The sequence below is a fragment of the Myxocyprinus asiaticus genome, chromosome 32 (assembly GCF_019703515.2).
Source record: "Myxocyprinus asiaticus isolate MX2 ecotype Aquarium Trade chromosome 32, UBuf_Myxa_2, whole genome shotgun sequence".
NCBI classification, from domain to species: domain Eukaryota; kingdom Metazoa; phylum Chordata; class Actinopteri; order Cypriniformes; family Catostomidae; genus Myxocyprinus; species Myxocyprinus asiaticus.
In genome coordinates, this window is record NC_059375.1 from 34,242,750 (window position 1) to 34,251,513 (window position 8,764).

Genomic DNA, 8,764 nt, shown 5'->3' on the forward strand with positions numbered 1-8,764 from the left:
TCCGAACATTGCCACTATTGTTTTGTAATGCATTCTATTTTACATACTATTTTGATTTTGTTTTTTTATAATAAGCAATTTTGTACTGCAGTGCACAGTATGCAGTAAGAAGGAAGCTAGTATTCCATTCTGAACAAGCCATAATACTCCATATTTCAGAAATAGTATGAGCAGGCAGTATGCTGTTCTGAACATATTACACAGTATGTGTGTTTAGCTCAGTGACTGGAGGAGTGAGCAGAGAGGATTGTCCTACACAGAACAGCACTGGGTTTGGCCACTGTAACTTTACCACACACACCTCTATGGCTCTGAATTATTAAAGAGAGAAATGGAAAGAGACTTCCTGGACAGAACGGAATGTGTGGAGAGATTGAATGAGGTGGAAAGAGAAGAAAGAGAATTTGATGGAGAGTAGTATGTTAGAAGAGCAGAGGAGAGGTGGAAATATGAAACCAGAATAGCAGGCAAGAATAGCACATACTCAGAAAGACAAATTAAATGCATTTTTTTTTTTTTTATCGGCTCTGTGGAGAGCTCTTGCTCACAATGACTCCTGCATTGTTATTCTACTGTTTGTGGCTGTTGTGATGAGATGTGATTGTACAGTGCTTCCTAGGGTTCTGTGTACAGCCTACATACTAAAACCGTGTCCCTTCATTTGGTGATGCGAGTACAGGGTCTTACAATTTATGTCAGATGCCTGGAAAGCCAATGCTTGGCTTAAAGTTTGTGTGCCTATGTTGGGGCGGGGGGGGGGATACTCGCTTGAGGGATTAAAGCTTACAAACAGTATACAGTATACATTATGCCTATATGGCTATGGCTGTTTTAAGTGCGTACTGTAATATGTGAGCTTTAGTGATGAGTCAGAGTGCTCAGGCCCATGTTTTACTGTATTAAATCGGCATGGAGTGAGTGGGTGTGAATTTAAAGTCAACATAAAATCAGCATTCGCAGCATATTTTACTTCTGTAATGTGATGCACTTCCAAGTGATACAGAATATTTATGGTCTTGTGCACTTTCTCGGACACACGCAAGAGAAGGCTATTGCAAATCTGCGAGACCAAATTAAGTGCACCATTTACAACAGGGCCTTTGATTTCACATTGATTTAATAGGCTCCTGGGTGCTTGTGTCAATGTAATTCTACTTCTTGTCAGTTGAGGAGTGTTCATTTTGGAATTTGCAACCCGTGTGTACAGTATGTGTGCATGTGTGTGTGACTGAAAGGAAATGTTCAGACCTACAATGTGTTTTATAAGAGGACTGCAGCCTGTGCAAATGAACAGATAAGTCATGTTGGCGGACATTTGGATGGTACATGTGAATAATACATGATGACATTAACAGTGATGTACACTTAACTGCAGATTGCACTACAGCTCAGCCGTCCTCATTTCTCATTGTGTGTGTGTTTGTGCTTATTGCATGTGTGGGACAGAGGGAGGTCATCAGTGGCTGTACACAGAGAGTCTGTTGTGTTATCTGTTAAATGTGTGCTTGTGTCTGCGTGGGTTGCTGCATTGCTCTGAGATGGGCTCCAGTACTGATAATACATGACAGTTTAAATTTCTTCCTTACACTCACAGAGAAACCAAAGAGATGTCCACCATATTTATGCTCATCTATTATCGGGTTGGGAAGGTTACTTTTCAAAATTATTCTACTACAGATTACAGAATACATGCTGTAAAATGTAATCTGTAACGTATTCCATTAGATTACTCAAGGTCAGTTAAGTAAACTAAACACTTTGGATTACTTCTTCAGCAATAGGCCTAAAGGATGTTGTTCAATTTTGTTTCTTTTGTCCATTTTTACATTGTTTTTTTTTTTTGTTTGTTGTTTTTACACAATCTCATTTCAGTAATATTGTTTACATATTTTGTTTTTGTTGCTATCAATTAATTGTATTATGGAAATACTGCCATTATATCGGCCATCAGCATTGGCCATTATGTCAACCACTACTGAAAATACCAGAAAATACCAAATAATTTTAAGACTAATTTTCATTTCAATTAATTTGAAACTAATTGGAGGTTTCCTTTTTACAGTGTATAGTGAATGAATATAAATGTTTCTCATTTTTTACTCTGCTTTAAAATAATTATTTGGCTTGATATTGCTCTGTTGAAGAATAAAACCTCTCAATCCATATGCCCGATTCGTAAGTGAATCATTCTTTTAAGTCAGTTATTTTCAATAAATCAATCAAACCAATTCACAAATTGCTCTGAATGATTCATTAGTAAATTAGTCTGAATTTGTTTAATACAAAAAAATCCAGTAATCACACATGACTGGAGGGGTCATGAAACAGTCATAGAAATGTATTAATCAAAAGTATGGGAAACCTGGTACTGTATTTAAGTACTGATGACACATCACAAAGCCCTCTTGGATATGATGGATCAATCAATCAATAAGCACTAATAAAGACCACATGTGCACAATTGCACATACAAAATGAAACACTACACTAGGAGATGGCTACAGCACACAATATGTTCTCTCACTGCGGTGTAATCAGACTCAACAGTGCTCTGTAGATCAGACACAGTCAGCAGTCCTCCTCCTCCTCATCTTCTATCCTCCTCTCACTGCCTCACCGAGGATTTGAGTGGAAAATCCAGTGGGCTGATCAACTGACAAACTGAACTGCCTTTAAATACTCATATCTACTGTTGAATCAGTTGCTAACAGGAGATATTAAAGGGATAGTTTATCAAAATATGAAATATCTAATCATTTACTTCACGACATTCCAAACCCGTATGACATTCTACTGCTGAATCCAAAAGGAAATAATTTAATGAATGTCTTGTGAATGGTAGTACATAGTGACTCACTTTAATGCTTAATAAAGCACCCAAGAGTATCATAAAAGTAGTCCATGTGATTTGTGCGCCATATACCACATCTTTTGAAGGCATATGATTACTTTGTATGATGAGCAGACCAAAATTGAAGTCGTTTTTAAAGGTGCTATTAGCAATTTTTTCATAGAAAGTTAAGCAAAAAATGTTCCTATTCCCTGAGAGATATTACTGAAATAAGTGTTGTTAGATATCTCACCTGTCTCTGTGACAGTTCTAGACTGTGTAAACAGCAAACAAAAATGTGTCAGCGGACAGAAGACAATGACGCTTTCGACCTGTCAATCATTTTGCACATTCTAATAGTGTTGTAGCTGCAGTGAATTATTGAGACTCTCTCAGCCTATTGCGGACAGTCTGAGCACTGATGGAGGGATTGGGCGTTCCTGGTGTAACTAGGGCAGTTGTTGTTGCCATCCTGTACCTTTCCCGCAGGTGTGATATTCGGATGTACCGATCCTGTGCAGGTGTTGTTACACATGGTCTGCCACTGCGAGGATGATCAGCTGTCCTTCCTGTCTCCCTGTAGTGCTGTCTTAGGCGTCTCACAGTACGGACATTGCAATTTATTGCCCTGGCCACATCTGCAGTCCTCATGCCTCCATGCAGCATGCCTAAGGCACGTTCACACAGATGAGCAGGGACCCTGGGCATCTTCATTTTTGTGTTTTTCAGAGTCAGTAGAAAGGTCTCTTTAGTGTCCTAAGTTTTTATAACTGTGACCTTAATTGCTTACCGTCTGTAAGCTGTTAGTGTCTTAACAACCGTTCAACAGGTGCATGTTCATTAATTGTTTATGGTTCATTGAACAAGCATGGAAAACATTGTTTAAACCCTTTACAATAAGATCTGTAAAGTTTTTTGGATTTGTACAAAATTATCTTTAAAATACAGTGTCCTGAAAAAGGGACTTTCTGTTTTTGCTGAGTTTTATATCAACCAATCAAATCCCGAATAAAACCGAGTCCTGTCCTACTTTATTTCAAGTCAAATGGTCTCACTCAGAAATATTTCACATTAGGGAAGTTCAGTGCATTGTGAATGTAATTTCATGTTCAATATCAATGGCAATAAAACAAAAAATCCTATTTTAACTAATCTTAAATTCAAAATATTGAGGATTGGTAACTGAGGAAGAGATCAAAACAGAGGTTTTATATCTGTTTGTTTACCATCCAAAAAGGCAGCTTCTCTCGATAAACATATCTGTACAGATCATTTGTCATATGATTATGAAACACAAGGGGAGGGAAATGTCTCACCAACCCGAGTGAAAAGGACACTAGCCAACAGTCTCATGGTTATGCCACCAAAAACAACCTGAAGAACAAAGGCACTGAGGAAAGTCACCTTGGGTAATGGTGTGAGAACAACTCATCATACACTCTCACATGACAGCCTGTGAAACAGACAATTATAGAGTCCAGAATAGTCTCATAGAAAACCCCATTGGATCTATCAACAAATGAGCAAAACCCGAGAACACCATGGAGAAGATTTGTATTTTTTTTATTTTTTTACTCTGCACCCATGCTGAGAAAGAGATGCAGACACAACAGGAAGCCCAGTGCTGGTCCTTGTATATCCTACAGCTGTCCTCTACACTGTACACCAGCAGACGTCATTGTCGATGGATGACTCAGGTGAAGCTTGTGTTTGTTCTGGGGGAGAAGGGGTTGATGATGTCTCGGAAATAACCATCTGGATCAAGGGCACAACACACATGATCCTTTAGGAAACATGGACGCATGAATATTAAAAATGGCCAAAATGTATGGATATTTTTCCATATTTGGCAGTATTTTCATACTATTTTTGTGTTGAACAGACAAACTCCTGATGTTATTGGTTAAAGTTAAAAGAACTGACGGATCCAGTAACAATGCTTAGAGGGACAGTTCACTCAAAAAATCATTTATTCATCCTCATGCCATCACATGTGTGAATGACTTTCTTCTGCAGAACACAAACGAAGATTTTAGGAAAAACATCCAAGCTCTGTAGGTCCGTACAATGCGAAAAGTGAATGGTGACCAAAACTTTAAAGCTCTAAAAAGCACATAAAGGCACATAAAAATAATCCATAAGACTCCATTGGTTAAAAAGCCATTTCTTCTGAAGCGATCCAATCGGTTTTGGGTGAGAACAGACCACAGTGACATTATGACATCTGCAGTCTCCTTGGCGATCATGATTTCAAGTTCTATTACACTTCCCAGCGCCATCTAGCACTCTGCTCATGCGTCCAGCGCTAGGAAGTGAAATCAAGCTTAAAATCATGATCATGCCTAGAGACTGCAATGGCAAGTTGTACAGAAAAAAATATATTTCAGTCTGTACTCACTCAAAACCGACTGGATTACTTTAGAAGACATGGATTAAACCACTGGAGTCTTATGGATTACTTTTAAGCTGCCTTTATGTGCTTTTTGGAGCTTTAAAGTTTTGGTCACCATTCACTTGCATTATATGGACCTTCAGAGCTGAGATATTCTTCTAAAAATATTCATTTATTTACTGCAGAACAAAGATAGAAAGTCATACACAACTGTGATGGATAGCATAATATTAACAAATAGAACCTTATTGTAAAGTGTTACCAATCAATGTTTGGTTGTCTTCTTGTTTAAAACATGGCATCACATATGTTTTATATTCGTACATACAGTACATAGGACCCCCTTAAAAGCACAGCTGGCCCCAGCCTGGTTCAACCGACTTGTTAAAATGGCATAGAACCACCTCTGCATATAGCATGAACAATATCCTCTTTAATAAAAAAGTCCAGCCAGGTTATGGAGTGGGTACTGTGAAGTGTGAAACTGTGAGCCACAAGCTGTTCGATGCCCTTGACGGAGAAGCGCTCAGAGCAAAGCCAGCATCCGGAGCGGCTGATGACAATGTGGGTCAAGCCCAAGCACGCCTGCTCTGGGGTAGAACTGTCCCTTTAATAGCTGACTCCAGATTAGTTCCCTGTTTTCACTTCCATGGCTTATTGCACATAGTGCATCAGAACTGTTCTCAGGTCAGGCAGAGATGGCACTGGGAGGTTCACTCCAGGGTTCTCCTTGGCAAGTCCTCGGTGGGCACTGAACGCTGTGATAGATGAGCCAGGGGACCGAGGGAGTGCAGAGGAGTCCAGCATCCCTCCCTTATTCTCTCTCTCCTCCCTATTTTTCCTTTCTCTCCTCTGTTGTTAGCAAAATCTCCTGCTATGTATAGTGCACCTATCTGACCTCTTTGGATTAGAATGCAAAAACCTGCAATGTCTCAGCAGTAAACTGTGTTTTTGTATTGTTTTGCAGAATCATAAACTAAAATGCTAAATCAAAAGCTAAAAAAGCACACAGCCAAAGGGTTTGAGATATTATCTGTGCAAAATACGTTTTCTATCGCAGCTTAATAGGCAGAGATAACTCCAGTAAGCCACTCATAGGTTGATTTCCACAAAAAGTGTAAACACTGTGGCGCTATCAAAATGTTGCTCTGTTTGTTCGAGCAGGCTGACCAGCCCGACATGGCAAGATTGTTTGGATCGTGAAAAGTGGGTGCTACATACCAGAATGGGGTCAGTTGGTTGGAGGGGAAGGGTTGAAAAGTAAGAGGGATTAATGACATCAGCCGAAAAGGAAAGTGCTTTTAATGACCCGCTCAAACCGATTGGCAAAGCTTTGGTAGATCACCCAACAGTAAGAGATGACTTATTAGTTCACGTTAATTTTCTCCACAATTTGGAATGCCCAATTCCCACTTCTTAGTAGGTCCTCGTGGTGGCACAGTTACTCACCTCAATCCAGGTGGTGGAGGACAAGTCTCAGTTGCCTCCTCTTCTGAGACTGTCAATCCACGCATCTTATCATGTGGCTTGTTGTGCATGACACTGCGGAGACTCTGCACGTGGAGGCTCATGCTATTCTCCGCGATCCATGCACAACTTACCACGCACCCCATTGAAAGCGAGAACCACTAAACGCAACCATGAGGAGATTACCCCATGTGACTCTACCCTCCCTAGCAACTGGGCCAATTTGTTTGCTTAGGACATCCTGGATTTGAACTCACGACTCCAGGGGTGGTAGTCAGCGTCAATACTCGCTGAGCTACCCAGGCCCCCTACTAGATCATGTTATTAATATTGGCAACATAGACCATATGTTCTTAACAAAGTTGTTAACAATAATGTAGGATTGATAAACAACATTTGACTCAACCTATAAAACCTAATAGAGTGCAACAGATAGGTTTCAGAAGTAAAAACACTGTAGCCATTTCGGTTTATCAGAAGCCATACTATGCATATTGTAAATTTTTACACCATGAAAATAGCTTGTATTTGACCAAAATTCCATTATCGTCTGCATGCCAACTGAGTAATATGTATTATGGTGTAACTGGTGTCAAAATAAAAGTTCTTAAAAAATATATGAACCTGGCATCATCCATGTTTCCTGTTCTTTCTGACGACAAAGCTCTTGAACGTGACATACTTGCAATTACCACTTCAGAAGTGGGAAGTAGGATAATTCCAACAGAACATGAAGGCAGCATGAGAACACAATTGAGTGATGACTTTGTTGTGGATTGTTTTTTTAAACCAGTTTAAAGAAACGAACCGTCCGTACAAACCGAATCGCTAAAATGAACTGCACTTCCCACTGCCATTCTAGTGGACCAGGAACATGTATTAAGGAAGTAAATAGAGTCTGTTTTGATTTCATGTTGGCTGAGTTCTAAATGTTTGATTGCAGTTAGTCTGAAGAGGGGATGCTTTCATTGGTTGTTGAATGAAGATGTGGAAGTATGTGTTCTGGCTTATTTTGGAAGCAGGACTGGGAAAGGCACCAACTCACACACATACACACACAAATGCATGCATGCATATGCACAGCTGTGACCCATATAGCTGACAGGTGATGATGCTGGGGAAGGCAGGTGGTCATCCTGCTGGGTGGGGAAAGTTTCCCCTGCAAACTGACACGCAGACACGCACGCAGATGGCGCAAGAACCCTGCCTTAATTCTGTCTTTGGAAGAATTAATCGAAAGTTCATTTTGAGGTCTAAAGTGAGGACACACTGCTCTGATGCTTCCGTGTGAATGCTAGGTTATCTGGATGTGTTATGACAGAAAGAGGCTATGAAGGGGTAGAGCAGGAAAGTGTGAGCATGCTTGCTGTCTCCAACACAATGACACCAGCTGAGCTACACCTGCTGGACAAACTGTGGAAATGATTCTTTGTAGGATAAAGGTGCTCATTTGAATGCTGTAAACATTGGTACACTGTCTCTCTCATACTTTTCCAAACAATTTTGGAAATGTACACTGCAGCACATGGTGCGTTACTGTCTCATAAGAATGCATTGTGTTGTAGTATTGAAAAGTGTAATATTCGTGCCACAAGCGTCATCAAACACATTAGGAAATGGTTTTGACTCACATGGTGCCTAGGCGAGATCAGACATGATCGATTTGGGTGGCAACATTAAATATAATTTTTTTTTTAATAAATAAAAGTAATAAAACACACTATTTATATAACTGGGTGAAAACATAGTGCAAAAACATCTGCAATTACCTAAATTTCTATTAAGAAAAGAAGATGCAGCGGCTTTTACGCAGGGGCTCAAGTGAACCTGTGAATCATTTATTTGAACTGGTTTATTTATATGAAGTTTAAATGAACTGATTGACTAAGAATAATTGAACTTCCTAATGCTAGATAAGTGAACTGGTAAATCATTTATTTTAACCAATTCATTTACATAAATCGTCCGAACGAACCGATTCACTCGGCTGAAGCGTGCACAATACAGTATAACCACAATAATATGTAGTGTTTTGTCATGACACACCATTACTCGTTGGAAAAAGAAGCTAGTTC